At 36.1% G+C, this 18,226-nt stretch overlaps 1 long non-coding RNA gene and 1 pseudogene across 1 annotated transcript; both read right to left on the reverse strand.

Moving 5' to 3' along the window:
- Positions 1-18,224, reverse strand: part of LOC148930329 (uncharacterized) — a 35,316-nt pseudogene extending 17,092 nt beyond the window's left edge.
- LOC125213022 (uncharacterized) lies at positions 647-15,436 on the reverse strand. The gene is made up of 2 exons (XR_007174826.1): positions 14,740-15,436; positions 647-847 (listed from the first exon to the last, which is right to left on the reverse strand). It is a non-coding gene; the product is annotated as an uncharacterized LOC125213022 (long non-coding RNA).
- Positions 18,225-18,226: the final 2 nt, after the last annotated feature.

An 18,226-nucleotide genomic window follows, 5' to 3' on the forward strand; every position in this document is an offset into this window, starting at 1 on the left:
AGCTATTAAGTTATGTTGGTGCTGAAATCTCGATTAGTCGCATGATCAGAATAAATTAATAGTTATGTGCAAAATTAGAACTAATTGACAGATTGGTAATTTGTAGATGATGTTGAATTTGTTATGCAAACTAAAATTTAGCAAAAGTTCAGAAATGTAAAGATAACTTACCCAAATACTCGTAGAGTTTTATTAAACGCCATAGTATTATCTAAATGATAAAAAGAAAAATGTAGTAGTAGTAGCAGTATTCAATTTATTTGAGTTAAAAATATACAATTACAAAATGCAAAGTGAACACACACGAATAATGTCACACTAAAAATAAGTCAACTAGTGCGTGCATGTGTAGAAAAATACAATTTCATAAATAATAACAATATTTGAATAAAAAAAAAAACTGCAAACAAAATTAGAATTTTGTAAATGCTAATCGAAAAAATTAGAAACATAAATCTAATTTTGCAAGAGTGAAAGAAACAACAACGGCAAATGCGTGTAAAAAAGAAGAAAAGAATTTCGCAAGTGAAAAAAATAATTGAGGCACCAACCTAATTACCGCACTTTCTAAGGATAGAAAACTCGGTTGATCGCGACTAGGGGAGGATGGAAGAAGCGGGGAAGAAAGGGGAAAACTGTGGCACAATTGAACTTAAACTGAAATAACTTGGAATATATAAATTAGAGTACATGATACAAGAGAATGACATCTCGACTTTTACATTGCAGCGGAAGAGTCAAGAGCAGATGACATCGTGTATGGAGACACGACGCATCCAAGCACTACTCTATCGAAGGATCTTCATTTGTCTGTGCTCAACACCGCCCGCCGTCATCACTGCTCAACCTGCACATTTTTAAAACAAATGCAGGGCTGAGTACTTGGTGTACTCAGTGGACACGTGCCGAAATATATTTTACTGAAAACTAGTTTTGTCAAGCTACTCCTAAGTGAACTCAGGGTTTTATAAAAAAGTCCGAGAACACTAAAACATTTTCCTTTCATTTCCTTTTTCAAAAGACTTTTGAAAGATCTATTTTCCTGGAACATTTGCCGTATCTAAATCAACTTCTGGTGAACCGGAATGTTCACTAAACTCCTGGTGAAGGAATTCACGAAACTCCTGGTGAAATGAATTCACAAACTCCTGGTGAAATAAATTCACGAAACTCCCGGTGAAATAAATTCACAAAAACTCTTGGTGAAATGAATTCACAAACTCCTGGTGAAATGAATTCACGAAACTCCTGGTGAAACCAATTCACAACTCCTGGTGAAATAAATTCACAAACTCCTGGTGAAACTAATTCATAAACTCCTAGTCTAGTAGGGACATCGCCCTTGCTAGACAATCAGATAGGCAAAGTTCAAAACAAAACATGGCTTGACATAACTTTCAAAAACTTCCTTTCCTCATAAACATTTCCGACTAAAACTCATTTTTTCTATCGGTCAAAGCCAAACAAAATATCAACGAAGGCTGACAGTTCACAAGCACTCGTAAAGCAACACATAATGTCACATAACTAAATAACATCACTTTCACTTGATGTAAATAGCACTCATCATAAAATATTGTTCATGAAACTGTAATCGTAAACTGTACTTTTCATATCACCTTGGCACTCTTCATAAAATCCATACTTTAAACATAAAGGCAACAATCGTATCTTAAATAGAAAGCCCACATAACATCATGTCATAAATAAAAAGCTCACTAAAATACTTTAGTTCGAAAGTCCACATAAAAACACTTTAGTTCGAAAGCCCACCTCATTTGCTTAAAACTCCTTAAATTGATTTTTTCTCACTTCGCCTTCACTCGCAGAGATAGCCTTTTGAAAGCAAACAACGTACTAATAAGACTTAAGAAGTTCTCATACTTATAGGAATGCATGTCCCGAATTAATTTCTTTTATCCTTCGTTCACTAAACTTGCATATTAATTAAAACAGGAAATTTAATTAATAGCATTTCTTTCATAAACTTGATTATTTTCATGACCTGAGAACGCCGTTTCCCTTTTCTTGCGTCTCCAAATTTTTCTACCGATTAAAAGTCAGCCCATTTCTTAAACAACCTTGGCTCAACATTTAAGTCCTCCTTGGGCCATTTATATTAATTAGCCCTCTGGCCTAAAGTCACCAACTAATTAAATGATGGCCCAAACTCCTTATTTAATCACTTCTGGCCCAAACTAATTAATTAAAATTGGAGTCAACCCAAACATATCCTCCCTTCCATCGGGACTTCTCTCTTCTCACATTCCCCTAAATTGCAGAACACAGCGGCAGTGCCCTTTTTCTCCGGCGAAAATCGCCGCTACCTCAACGCGATCTCGGAGTCCCGCCAGCGTTGGCTCTCGCGCCGACCTCCACTTCGCGCCTCTAGCGGCAGCTCCTCTCGCCGCTCGCCGCTGCCTCCTTCGCGAGGCAGCCACGACACTCACCGGAGGCTCACGCCCTCGTTCCCTCCGTCGAACGCCCTCCGGCGAGTGCTCTCCCTTCTGACGAAGTCAGCAGTGGAGAGGAGGCGTCGCCTCACCTCCGTGCTCCAGCAACTCGCCGCCTCGCCGGCTGCTGCTCCGCCGTCTCCGTCCTCGTCGAGCTGCCTCTCCTCTTAAGCTAAGTCCTCTTCCCCTTTCCACGTTGGTTTCGAGTGTTTTTTTTGCATTTGAATTTCTCATTTTGGGCAGTAGCTATGTTCTAAGTCTCCAAGATCAAATCTAGTTGATTCTAGTATACATAGCTCACTGGATTTGAGCAAAGTCTTCGGTATTTGACAATTATGATGAGATTGTATTAGATGATTGCTACTGTTGTTGTTGAGGCTCATTCTATGTAATATTTGTACATGCTGGGAATCTATTGAGCTCTAAGTTCATGGCTAAGTGTTGTTGTTATTCTACATGATGCAAAGGGCGTTGTTGGGATTATCTAGCTTGATGATTCCTCTCGGATGGGGACCAATGTCCTGCCTCACAACTCCTCCTTGCTCCTCCTCCACTCCTTGCTGCACTCCTTGATTTTGAGTGAGTTTGTGGTGTCGAAAATGAGGGGAGGAGAAGGGAGATGGGGCTGCTTATATAGTGCTCTATCTTTGGCTGTTTGTGCTTGAAACTTGGAGACAAAGGATCCTACTTTGGGGCTGCCAGCTCTACCTCTTTTGAGCTTGATGTTGATGTCTTTCATACCTCTTCAGTGCAAGTTATGGGCTGCCCTCTATGGCTGATCTCATGGATCCTATTTTTCATTCTTTTGGTGCTTCTAAAAGAGTTCTTCTTCACATACCAAATGTCTCTATTCCCTCTTTGGGAAAGTTAGAATATCTTGTCTATGGCAGCAAGATATTGCTTTGCACACCTCACTTTACTACATTGGTGAAAGTCTCAACTCTTGCTCTTTTTGTTGCTAGATTCTAACCTCTTTTGGTGCTACTTGTAGGTACATGGGTTGTCAACACTTGGAGCTTTGTGGAGGTGGAATCGAGAAGGATGGAGGAAGATCTTTCTCATGTCATCTCTATTATCTACTTTCCCAAAGTAGCTAACATCACAATTGTAGACTTGAAAGTCCTAGAATAATAGCTTGAATTTCTTTGTCTAAGTGTGGCTTCTTTTAGGAGTAGACTAGAATGTATGTGTGTAGGAAATCTTCTCATGTAAGCATGTACTACTTGTATTTAATTCCTCCAAGTATTTATCTAATAGAAGTATAGCCTTTATTTTTATCCTTGAAATATAAATTTCCTTGCACTTTATTTCCAATCGTCTCTTTGTCCAATTTTTTTTTATACTCCAAAATCGTTACACGAAAACTCGGGGTGTTACAACATCTTTGAACATCTTTAAGTCGTTGCGCTAATGCAATGGGCATGTCATCGTCAAAGTCATTTTTGTAATCGATGCACTAGTTGAACCTATTCAGAAACAAATATAATGCAGTATCAATTAATGTACATCTATGACTAAATAATGTAATAGAACATGAGGTATAAATGTACAGAGTGAAATTATATACCATTTTATTACATTTAATGAACCACAACATTACCAATTAATGTACATCTTTGGCTAAATAATACTCCCTCCGTCCCATTAAATATACAACGTTTGCTTTTCGGCACAGGATTTTATGTAGTGTTGTTTTGTGAGTTAATGAAGAGATAGTAAAGTAAGAGAGAAGAAAAAGTAGAGAGAGAGTTGTTTCCATTTTTAGAAATGTTTCATTTTTAATGGGACAGACCAAAAAAGGAAAACGTTTCATTTCTAATGGGACATAGGGAGTATAATAAAACATAATGCACAGAACTAGCTATATGATGTAACAGAACATGATAGAAAAAAAATGTTCCATGACAACAACATTAACGATACCTTAGCATTACCAATTAATGTACATCTTTGGCTAAATAATGTAATAGAGCATGATGTACAGATCTAGCTACATGATGTAACATAACATGATAAGGTATCGTTAATGTACCCTAAACATGGAGTACACCACATCAAAACCAATTAATGTACAAACATGAATACAATTGACAACAACAGACAACAAGAACACACGAGTTACTATGAAACACACAATTGAGCAGTTTGTAATGTAGATTTATCATCAAAACATCTTAGGAGCTTTTAGGAGTTACTAATCTAGGATTGACGACCCTAATGTCTGTAATCCACTTTGTGTTGCATGGACAATACATCTGTGACTCGTTCTAGTGAAGTATGATCTGTGCTAGGGTGTTGTAGTTGGAATTTGTATAACCATAACTGTGAAAGCATATCCTTGGAATTCCCTTCTTTGTATTTTTATCTGCAATCATTATTTGCTCTTGTTTTATTTCTTTTATTTACAAAAATCAAATTTTCTTGTTTTTCCAATTAGTAGAAGACGATTAGTAGAAGGTAGATAGTCTATGATAGTTTTTTCTATGTTCAATATCTGGTACTGACCACTACCTATAATATATACACTCTGTATACTTGTAAGTTTATTTAGTGCTAATAAGAAGTGCATCAATAGGCGGGTGAAACGAGAGGCTACCCGACTCAAAAGCATGCTGCCGGCAGCAAACTCGGATCTCCCGACCGGCACAACTATCGACGACTCATCATAGGGTGGAGTGGGATTAGGATTTGCAACCCGGAATCAACCGCAGCAACGCCTCAATCAACCACCGCCACCACTGGACCCAACCGCAGGGGAGGGTTCAAACCGAACAAATCAAATTTGTGGTGCTCTAATTGCGGTAAACAGAAGCATACCAGAGAGTCATGCTTCCTCTTAGTCGGATTTCCTAACCGGTGGCTGACAAACACAGATTTTGCATGTTTTTAAAAGCTAGATTTGGTTCTTTTTAAATGTCAATCATGCAAATTATATTCTTAAATTGCATATTTTATACATTTTGGTATTTGATGTGTTTGGTGAGAAATGATAGAAAAAGACAGAAAAATGTGCAAAAAGACCAAGGTGCAAAGCCTTAGTTCAAGCCGAGTTTCTAGACAGTTTTGGAGTCCAACTATTGATCAATGCATATCATTCTCTTCCTCTTCGAAAGAGTTTCGCATGTATACCTTGAACTTCTTAATCAGAGTTCTCTGGAGAAAGTTATGATCATTCTACAAACAGAAATTTAAGCGGAAATTCAAGGTATAAAATAAATTGTTGCCCAAATCTGTCCCATTTCTTGTAGGCCATGAAAATTATAAAAAATAAACCTTTTTCCCAACCTATAAATACCTTTTAAACCTAATGCATAATATTTATCTCAGAGCCTCCAATCCTTCTCACTCTCTATACCTCTTCCATCCCATCTTCCACACATGATTCATCCATCTTCCATTGGAGCGGAGCTCTGCAGATCGAGACAACAGAAGACTGAAGATTGAAGAGTCAACCTTGGGTTTTTTCAATTTCTTTTAAGTCCCGTACTTTAATTGGTGTATTTACTTGTCTATGAGCTGAACATCTTTTGTGGAATTTTTGGTGAAGGATTTTCCTTGTTAGCTCTTGCAGTTATTTGATTTATCCTTGTGCTTTCTATATTCAATTGATTAGCTGCCTCTTGAATACATGTTAGAGTTGATTATAGTACTCAAGAGACGAAATAATTGACTTGGAAAAAGGATAATCACTTTAATTCAATAGAACTCGAGAGAGTTGAGGTTTTACGTGAGGTCTTTTGGTCTTAACAATCTTTTGAGAGTTAGATGTTAGTAATTTAAAGGGGACTTTGGTTTCAACATCTAATCTACATATTTCTCACATCGGGAGGGAGTTTAATCTAATAAAGTGACCGACTTAATAACTCTAGAGACCGTAATTCAAGGAAGTTGATTGGATAATAGCTTGTGATTGTGTATTTGGATCCAAAAAGTCTACATTCTTTCGCCAGTTTTGTATTATTTTTTTTTATGCTTCTTTTATTTGTCTATTTATTTCTGTATGGTTTAATAAATCAAACCAAAACTTTTGTGTCTCTAAATAGTATATGACGCTTAGTATATGATAGTCAGTTGCAATCTTATTCTCTATGTTCGATATCTTGGTACTGACCTTTAGCTATACTAGATCTACCATGTATGCTTGCATGTATTTTTAGAGCTAATAAATAGTGCATCAGTGGAACAAAAATCATATGGTGAAAGCCTGATTAACAATCGGGATGGAGGATGGCGGAGGCGGTGGATTATTCCTAAGGGGAGGGGGCAACCGCGAGGCTACCAACCCTCGGGGGAAGACAGAAGATGGTGTTTCACGGACCGGTGGGGGCGGCAGATGGGGAGAGGCGACGGAGATGATCGGAGAAGCAGTGTTAGCTGAGAGAAAAAGGGACGCCGCGTATGTAGGTAACGGGTTAGGGTTTGTGAAACTCGTATATCAGCCCCTAATTTGTCTGAAATATCATATGTGACCCCAAATCCATTCGGACCTTTAGAAAACATTTCTATTGCGTGTATGGACCAGAATAATACCGATTTTAAGGAGAGTGTGTGGATTTTTTATTGTGGGGCTACAGATACGATGTCATATGAGAAAAATGACTTTCCATGTTAAATGAGGCTACAAAAAGCTCAATCCAAACTGCTGATGGGGAATTACCAACTGTTAGTGCGAGTGGGACCATAGAAATTTCACTGACCCTAAAACTCTCTAACTGTCTTTATGTGCCAAAATTATCCCATAAACTCATGTCGATTAGTCATGTGACTAAAGAGCTAAATTGTACATTACTGATGCTTCCCAACACAGGATATAAGAACGAGAAGGATAATTGGATGTGACACTAAGCGTCAAGTCGTTTACTACTTGGATGAGATCACTCACCAAGGTGGCAACGCGATGCTTGCTCACAGATCTGCTAATCGGGAAGCCTAGTTCTGGCACCGCATATTGGGACATCCATCCTCGGTTATTTTATAGTTATTTTTCCCAAATTTTCTTAGTATAAATACATTTCGTGTTAATCAAGTCTAGTGAGACACGAGTTAAGGATATTTTTTTTTTAGTGCATCATGATGCGTGGGGCCCAACTCCTATTACTGGTGATCATGGTTTTAGATATTTTCTCATATTTCTGTAAAATATATCTAAAGTTTTGAAAAATTTATCTTTTTCTTCACCTTAATCCTTGCACAATTCCAAACTACTATTAAGGTTCTTCAGTCTGATAACGGTAGGGAATTTGTTAATATGGAGATGACAGAGTTTAGGAGTAAAGGACTAGTTCATCAAACAACTTGCCCTTATACCCCTGAACAAAATGAAGTAGCAGAACGAAAAAATAGGTTAATCTTCGATGTCACTCGAGCTCTGTGTTGCGATTCCAATGTTCCAACCCATTATTCTATTAACTACTAGTAATACCTAATAAAAATTATGATATGATTATTGTTTAAAATTACAGGATTGACCAATATTTGATCTGCATTTATACTTTTGTGGCAATTTTTCCTAAATCATAATGTATATTTGTTAAGAATAATTATTAAAATATATTTTATTTTTTTGGCAATTGGTCTGTTGTGTTAACATTGCGTAGGAACTGTCAAATTGATCTAGAGTGTGATGTACCACTTTCATGCATGCCTGCAGCATGACATGTCCCCATGTCCAAGACTATTGATGCGCATATGAAACCATCGTTGAAATACTTTACACTCACTGTGGTCTCATCAGGGAAATAATCCTCAAAAAGGTACTGCATTTTCACGCTCTCAGTGCACATAGAACCTCTTGTATTCCGGTAGGAATTACCTTATACATTGCATGCTGCAATATGAGGTGATCCCTTCTACATATATTCCTATCTCAAATAAAATTGACTTATCTATACCCTTAACAATTCAACCTCATTATCTTCACAAATATTCATGACAGCTAAATTATAAACACATACTACTAGTACTTTCTTAGTTCAATTAAAAAACATATGAACCATACTCTATAATCTATTGAAAATGCCCATCCCAATTAACATAAGATTCAAATTTTAAATGAAACATTTCAATTACCTCAAAAAGGAAGTATTAACAAACTATGGTGATATTCTAAATCTCGAATCATATAATTTTGTAGATTTGGGCCGAATAGTTCATTAAATTGAAGAATTGGGGTGAAAACTTGTAATATTAATAAAATTTCAATTTAATTACTTTCTCAATTTGAATAGGACTGACACAAATTAAAATGTGATATTTTATGGATTATATTGATAAGAGTGTGAACATTATATGGAAAAATTACATTTTAGATAACCAAATTGATAAATACACACATTAAAGATGTCTGAATTAACAATTTTGACCATCAATGAATTAATAATTTTGGCCATGAATGAGCTCATTTTATGATACTATTTGTGTGACACATTAAATTATAGTACTACCTCCATCCACCAAAATTTGTCTCATTTTTTCATTTCCGTTCGTCCCCCAAAATTTATCTCATTTCACTTTTACCATTTTTAGCAGTGGACCCCATATTCCACTAACTCATTTCTACTCACATTTTATTATAAAACTAATATATAAAAGTAGGACCCACAATCCATTTTTGGTAGTGGACCCCATATTCCACTAACTTGTTTCTACTCACATTACATTTCTTAAAACTCGTGCCAGGTCAAAGTGGGACAAATTTTGGTGGACGGGTATAATTTAATATAATACGATGTTGATTCACTGTTTAAAACATGAGAAGTTTTGGTTGACGTTCGATAATGTCATATAAGTAAGCTATCAAGTTGAATTAGTATTGAAATCTCGATTAGTTGCATAATCAGAATAAATCAATAGTTAGGTGCAAAATTAGAACTCATCGATTGATTGGTAATTTGTAGATGATGTTGAATCTGGTATGCGAAACTAAATTTAGCAAAAGTTAAGAAATTTAAAGATAATTTACCCAAATTTTCGTGGAGTATTAATACGCTCGGATTTTTCACTATTTTAAGACCTTTATTTGGTCCGTTTTGAGTGTCAAAGTTCTATTATACGTTCATTAATTGCATATTTTATCTATTTTGGTAACGTGTTTTGTGAGAAATATGCATATTTGAGTCTAAAAAGATAGCTAAAAGTCAAAGTTAGAAATCTGGAGCTTTCGAGATGTCCAGCGGTCCGTTGCAACCCATACAGCGGTCGCTGGCGCCCACCGACCGCTGAGCCAGTAGCAGTCCGCTCTGGGAAAGTTGTGCTGAAAAGAAGAACACGCCCAGCGACCGCTGAGGTGTGTGCAACGACCGCTCCAAGAGATCTAGAAGCTACGAGGTTATTTCCAGCGACCGCTGCAACACAGATAGCAACCGCCGTCCAAGAGGCAGAGACTTCGGATCAACCTACAACGACCCCCTGGCCAAGGTGCAGCGGTCTGCTGGGAAAACGTGGCGCACATAATTGACCCACTTTCTCCCCAAGATATACCATACTTAGCCACTTTTTGCCTTAATTGGTGCTGCTCGAAAATATGGCTATAAATACCCCCTCAAACCTCTTCAACAAAGATCTTCTTTTTGCTGCATAATTCCAGAGCATATATTTGAGAGTTCTTACTTGTTCATCAAGGTGCAAGGGTTTGAAGAAGGAATAAGAGAAGATCAAGGCTACAAGGATTCAACCTTTGGGTTTTATTTTCTTTAGTCCTTATGTTCCCTTTGTTTTCCCTACAAACTATGTTTTTAGATTATTCTATCATGTGTAACTAAATTCATAGGATTCTTAGAAAGTGTTGAATAATTGTTTCACGTCTGAGTGACACATTCTGTGATGATTTAATATAACTTGCTACATAATCGTGAGAGGAGGTTGGCGAGTTAGATCTGCTTAGTAGACACTACAATTAGCTTCCCTTAAAACGACACTGTTAATTGAGGGTGAGTACTTTTCAAGGGTCTTATGAGCTTTAAGAAGTTACGGATCTAGGATTGATGCCCCTATGTTAGTAATATACGTTAGTATCGCATGAGCATAACTTAGGCGACTCGTCCTACTGAATTAAGTATTGTTCTAGGGTATTGTAGTTGAAATTTGCATAACCATAACTGTGAAGGCACATCCCTGGAATTCTCTTATCTCTATATTTTTCTCTGCGTTTATCTGCAAAAGTTGTTTATTTCCGCTTTCTTAAGTTTTTATTTTCAAAACTTCAAATCTCTTTCGGTTTTCCAAATAGTGAAAGAAGCTTAGTAGATGATAGACAATTTGTGTCTGTTTTCCTTGTGTTCGATTTCTGGTACTAACCATTGGCTATACTAGATATACTCGATATACTCTGTATACTTGCATGTTTATTTGAGAGTTCTTACTTGTTCATCAAGGTGCAAGGGTTTGAAGAAGGAATCAGAGAAGATCAAGGCTACAAGGATTCAACCTTTGGGTTTTATTTTCTTTAGTCCTTATGTTCCCTTTGTTTTCCCTACAAACTATGTTTTTAGATTATTCTATCATGTGTAACTAAATTCATAGGATTCTTAGAAAGTGTTGAATAATTGTTTCACGTCTGAGTGACACATTCTGTGATGATTTAATATAACTTGCTACATAATCGTGAGAGGAGGTTGGCGAGTTAGATCTGCTTAGTAGACACTACAATTAGCTTCCCTTAAAACGGCACTGTTAATTGAGGGTGAGTACTTTTCAAGGGTCTTATGAGCTTTAAGAAGTTACGGATCTAGGATTGATGCCCCTATGTTAGTAATATACGTTAGTATCTCATGAGCATAACTTAGGCGACTCGTCCTACTGAATTAAGTATTGTTCTAGGGTATTGTAGTTGAAATTTGCATAACCATAACTGTGAACGCACATCCCTGGAATTCTCTTATCTCTATATTTTTCTCTGCGTTTATCTGCAAAAGTTGTTTATTTCCGCTTTCTTAAGTTTTTATTTTCAAAACTTCAAATCTCTTTCGGTTTTCCAAATAGTGAAAGAAGCTTAGTAGATGATAGACAATTTGTGTCTGTTTTCCTTGTGTTCGATTTCTGGTACTGACCATTGGCTATACTAGATATACTCGATATACTCTGTATACTTGCATGTTTATTTGAGAGTTCTTACTTGTTCATCAAGGTGCAAGGGTTTGAAGAAGGAATCAGAGAAGATCAAGGCTACAAGGATTCAACCTTTGGGTTTTATTTTCTTTAGTCCTTATGTTCCCTTTGTTTTCCCTACAAACTATGTTTTTAGATTATTCTATCATGTGTAACTAAATTCATAGGATTCTTAGAAAGTGTTGAATAATTGTTTCACGTCTGAGTGACACATTCTGTGATGATTTAATATAACTTGCTACATAATCGTGAGAGGAGGTTGGCGAGTTAGATCTGCTTAGTAGACACTACAATTAGCTTCCCTTAAAACGGCACTGTTAATTGAGGGTGAGTACTTTTCAAGGGTCTTATGAGCTTTAAGAAGTTACGGATCTAGGATTGATGCCCCTATGTTAGTAATATACGTTAGTATCGCATGAGCATAACTTAGGCGACTCGTCCTACTGAATTAAGTACTGTGCTAGGGTATTGTAGTTGAAATTTTCATAACCATAACTGTGAACACACATCCCTAGAATTCCCTTATCTCTATATTTTTCTCTGCATTTATCTGCAAAAGCTGTTTATTTCCGCTTTATTAAGTTTTTATTTTCAAAAATTCAAATCTCTTTCGGTTTTCCAAATAGTGAAAGAAGCTTAGTAGATGATAGACAATTTGTGTCTGTTTTCCTTATGTTCGATTTCTGGTACTAACCATTGGCTATACTAGATATACTCTGTATACTTGCATGTTTATTTATGTCATGACCGCATTTTGCTAAGGATAGCGAAAGCGGGTAAACCGTGACTAATAAGAGGGATTAAATAAGCGGGGAAAGAAAAGGGATAGAATTTGAGGATTTGCACAAAGCCAAGTCAATTGATATCATAGAAGCCAAGTATTTCATTACATGGTGTTGGAGATAGGATAAACAACTCAACAATGAATCAGAGTTTGGTGGTGAGATTCTAAAATTCTCACTTCACAAAAACACAGCGGAATTAGTCCTTACTAAACGACTTCGTGTATGAAGACATGAACCGTTGCGAGATCAACTTGATTGTTTAACAACATCGACTCCGATCATCACTCCATCCTCTTGACGTTCAACTTGCACATTTATAAATACATGCAGGGCTGAGTACCGGAGTACTCAGTGGACACGTGCCGAAAACAAAACATACATTATATAGTTGTCAAGCTATCACAGTAACACACAGAGGTTTTTCTTAAAAGGCCCGAGCTTACTAAGTTCTTTTGTGAGCTAAAAGTTTGTCTCTAGAATAAGTTCTTTCATCATTCATCAATCCTAATTCATCATTCATCATTCATCATTCATCATTCCATCCCAGTCAAGTGCCGCTTCAACGGTCACCAATCATTCCAATCCATGCAAGTAGCGCTTCAACGGTCACCCATCATTCCAATCCATTCAAGTGTTGCTTCAACGGTCACCCATCATTCCAATCCATTCAAGTGCAGCTTCAACGGTCACCCATCATTCCAATCCATGCAAGTGCCGCTTCAACGGTCACCCATCATTCCATTCAATTTCATTCAATTCATCAAAACAAACATTTTATGGCATGACAACAATTTGGAAATAATCATAGCTCCATTTTGAGAAAATATGATTTTTTGTAATTTCACAAGTATTTGATTTATATCCACACTAGTATGTTGGATATTAAAAGAAAGCCCACCTGATATGCTTATTCTTCAATTCGATTATTCGCTTTGACCTCACTTGCCCTTGAGCAATTTATCCTTTGAAAATAGATAGCGTAGCACGCTAATTAGTACTTGAACTATTTCTCCTTAGAAGGACTGCATGTACTCTGTAAAACTTAATTAGTCTTGTCTTACATGATTTTCTTAGTCCTACCTCGGCTTCACTACTCTGTAAAACTTAATTATTCACTTTGCTAAGTCTGGAGAAATTCTATTTTCTTGAAAACAAATACTTGAGCATTTAATAAAGTATGCATTCTTGGAAAATCCCTTGTTAAATCTTTTCTTTGAATTTTTCTTAAGGCCGCCCATGACGTCGCGGGGCGTCGCTGGTCGGCTTTGACGTCTTACTTTAACATTTTTCCATATTCGGAGACTCAATTAATTATTCGGGAATTAATTAATTAAGGTTCAAGTTCAATTTCCTTAAATTAATTCCAACCTCACATAATTAAATCTCGGCCCAAAATAAATAGCTCCTTGGCCCAACAAATAAAGTCTCAGCTCATTTCTTCCATCTCAAAAATCGGTCCACTACTCAACGTAAATAGATAGGCCCAGCCATAATAATATACTCTTAATTAATTCCAGTGGGACTTAGTCCAATGATTAAATTTGTCCATCAACTTAATTTGCCTTAGGACCAAATTAAATAATTAGAGTGGCCCAACAATTTTACTTAAGGTGGCCCAAAACTTTAATTTCAGCCCCACTAATTATATTCCCTTCCATACGTGACTTTTATTTCCCAATTAATTCTTCCACTTTGCTCAATTAGGGATTTAAGGATTTAGAAGCAGCAGCTCTTTCTTCTTCTCCCTCGAGTCACCGCCGGTCACCATTGGACTGATTATACTCGTCACTCTCCTATGCCTCCATCGAGTTTTCTATCGATTTCTCTATTCGGTGAAGTCCCGGTTAGGGAGAAGGCGTCGCCTTTCCCCTCCTCCGGTTCCTCTTTCTCTTGCTCGGCGAGCTCACAGCACCGCCGCCGACGTCACTCGCCGCCCGCCGCTCCTCTGCGTCGCCGGCTCTCCATCGCTGCTGCCGCCTCGACGCAGAGAGCTGATGCAGGGCGCTGGCAGCAGCGCTCCTGCCGGCGCTGCGGCTATCGACCTAGCCCTGCGGCGTCGCTCGGCTTCCTCCTCCATCGCCGGACAGCCTTCACTAACCAAGCTAAGTCCCTTTCCCCTTAATTAATCTGATTTGCTTTGTTGTTCTACTTGAAGGCAGTAGCTATATTGAGGAATTGTTTTATATCATGATGTTCTAAAGTTTCGATCTTGGGAAACAATTAGCTCACTGGAATTAGCTCTTGGTAGGGAGTTACTTGACATGTTTATACTCTTCATTTGGGCAGAAAATTATGCTAAGTCTTGTGGAAATTCCTATAGCAAGTCTAAGTTCTTGACTACTCATTGTGGCTGCTCTATATGATGCGAAGTGGGTGTTGGGTGTTGAGGTAATTACCTCACTCGGTGAATCCTCTCGGTTCGCGGCTGTCCCCCTGCTTCGCCGCTGCCTCTCTTCGCCTTCTTGCTCATCCCGTTTCCTTGCTGCACTCCTTGATTTTGAGTGAATTTGTGGTGTCAAAAGGAGAGGGGAAGGGAAGGGAGATGGGGCTGCTTATATAGGCCTCTTATGTTGGAAACTTCGGGACAAAGACTCCCATATTTGGCTGCCAGCTCCATCTCTTTCTTGGCATCATGTTTCTTTACTTAATTGTGCATGTCTTGGGGGCAAAGGCTCCTATTTTTGGGGCTGCCAGCTTATCTCTTCCTTGTGTTTATCCAATTGTATGCCATTTTGGTGTAAGTTGGGACTGCCCCTCCTGGCTGCTATCTCAGCCTCGGTTGATGATGTATTGCTTAGCTGGCCATACTTGCTATTTTGGAGAAGTCTCCAACCTTGAGTCTTTGTGAAGCCTATTTCTAACAATCTTTTTGGTGTTAAATCCTTGGTGTTATTGGCTGTCAAATTTGGAGTCTTATGGGATGCCAAATTCGAGAAGGATGGGCAAGAGAAGAGGGTAGAGTAGAAGATCTTGTACTGTAGAGATGTAGCTTTGAAAGGAATATCACTTGTAGCTCCATGTATCCAATTCGTATAGCTGTGTTGTACTTTGTACTAATTTATTATCTTTTCCTCCTTGCATGAATAATTTCTTATTCCGTATTCTCCAAGATTAAGTACTTAAAATTTTGAAAGTCGGGATTACACGCTAATTCTATTATCACACGTCTTCTAAACGAAAATTATTTAACCTAATAGATTCGATTTATCTCTAAATAAAGGAAAGAAATTCCGCGGCGTCACACTTATTATAAATAAAAAGTGCATCAAGTATTATCAAACGTCATAGTATTATCTAAATGTTATATTTGATAAAAAGAAAAATGTAGTAGTAGTATTATTTAATTTATTTGTGATAAACTATATAATTACAAAATGCAAAGTAAACATACACAAATAAAATCACACTAAAAATAAGTCAACTAGTGCGTGCATGTGCAGAAAAATGCAATTTCATGAATAATAACAATATTTGAATATAAAAAAAAAACTGAAAACATAATTCAAATTTTGTAAATGAAAATCGAAAAAATTAGAAAGATATATCTAATTTTGCAAGAGAGAAAGAAACAACAACGGAGAATGAGCGGAAAAAAAAAGAAGAAAAAAATTTCGCAAGTGAAAAAAATAATTGAGGTTAAAGCACCAACCTAATTATTATCTTTTGTACAAATAATATATCAATAAAACTTTTTTCGGCCAATTCAAGTAGTAAATGAATAGTGAATATACATCGCATGCCCTCTATTTAAATTTCGACTAAATAAATCACGCATATCATATTTGAAAATGGCATATTAAATATGAAAAGAATAACTGATCAGAAATTTATAATATGTCGAGTCTAATCTTTACGAGTATATATGCACAACATTAATTATTGAGTTTTAATAGTACTTGCAATGCATATTTCAACAAAAATAAAGTCACTGTTTTACTGTATATGTTTGATTAAATTTTTATCTAAAATCAACTCCATCCAAACCTCAATATATATTCCATGACTTATTCCACATCTTCTGTGATTCAATGAAGCCTAGGCTAAGATGAGGCTCTGCAGAGCTTGATCTACTCTGATTTTCATCCATATTTGACCTCACCCTGAAAAAATAAGTTTTATAAAATCTATTTTAATAATAATTTAATAAATGTTATTCAAATATATTTTAGTTTAAAATAAATAAGAAAAGTACCGAGCATGGTTTCCCTCAGCAGAGTGACTAGTCAATGCATCATCCATTTGCATCATTGCTGCCTGCATCTGAAAAAATATAAATTTTGTTCATATAATAAAAATTATAATTAAGATATGTTACACATAATTGGAATGGGAAGGAATTGGATTAAAATTCAATTTCAAATCCTTTGTTCAACAAAATAAAATAATTGAATTTGAAAAATTGCACGCACACACTACACATGTTGCACAATGGGTGTGTGATGTGTGAATGTGTGTGCAGTGTGTGAGAATTTGTGCAATGTGCGTAAGAATGTGTACAGTGTGTGTGTAATTTAACAAATATTTGGAATTCCACTACCTTTGATATGGAATTCAAACTGTTGAATTAAAGGATTAGGAATTGTAATTCTATTCCAAATCCAATAATTTTTATGAAACCAGACACTAGACTTGGAATTGAAAGCTCCAATTCCAATTTCACACCTTCAATTCTGTGTACTCAACGGAGCCTTAGGTAACTTTGCATAGATAAATTGAAAATTTAAGGTGTCTTTGCAACAAATACTCATGTTTATTGCACTTTCCATACATTAAAAAGCAAGGTTGTCTTCAATACAAAAACTTACAAATGTGCACATATCTAAGCTAAAATATAAAGCAAATGCGAATTAATTTTTGTCAGATATTTGATTCGAAAATCATGAAATTAGAATTTCCGATTAAAAGATCTGGTTACAAACTCTAATTCTTGTCGGCCTCAATTAGTTGAAAAAATTGATACGAGCTATTAAAAAAGCATTATATATATACATGTTATAATAAAAGAATATACTCCTATCAAATATTGTGTTACCTCAACATTTTCAGTCCTTTCATGACTAAGTTGATTGCCTAGCAGTTTGGCCTACAAACAAGATCAATGCAAAGTTGATTATCGAAATTAAAATTTTGAAAAAAATATAGCACATGCAATTATGAAGTAGCTTTAAAATCACATCACGTTGTTTGTTATTAATTTTTACTAAAACATCCTTGAATTTGGTTCAATTAACATCATATATACAAAAGAAACACTCCACCTATCTTAGCATATGAAGCTGGATTTTGCACACTCAAGTTTATTTAGCTCTTAGAGAAAATCCAACGAAAAATATGTAAATTGAGAATGCATATTTCTTATTTACTATCTTTTTAAAAATGTTATATGTATCTTCACAAAACGTAGTAATGAATTTCAAGAAAATAAGATAAATAGAAAGAAGTAAAGTAAAATAACTACCATATTTATTTTTTAAAATTGAATAAGATATAATACAGTCTTAAATATCTTTCCCAATCAAGATTGCGTTTTTAAATTGAATTAGATATAATACAGTCTTAAATTTCTCACATCCTTATACTGTTATTCATATATATTCCATTGTAAATTAGTAATCAATGAAATATTTAATGAAAATTTCCGTTGGCTGATTTCAGAGATCGTAAAAATCGATATTATAATTGAAAATACTTGCCTTTGATGTCTGGATACGTTGAATAGCAGTTGTCAGAAACTACTCCTGCTTCAAGGGTTGAATTGATTTTTTCAACGTTAGGTTCGTAATATCTGCACATAATTAAAAAATTAAAATGAATTAATTAATTATGAAGAAAAGAATAAAGGGAAAATAGACATTAGTACAATTAAAAATTCTAACCTCATAT

This window comes from Salvia hispanica, chromosome 3, assembly GCF_029641045.1.
Source record: "Salvia hispanica isolate PSC_SH4W2 chromosome 3, Shi_PSC_v1, whole genome shotgun sequence".
In the NCBI taxonomy this organism is placed as follows: domain Eukaryota; kingdom Viridiplantae; phylum Streptophyta; class Magnoliopsida; order Lamiales; family Lamiaceae; genus Salvia; species Salvia hispanica.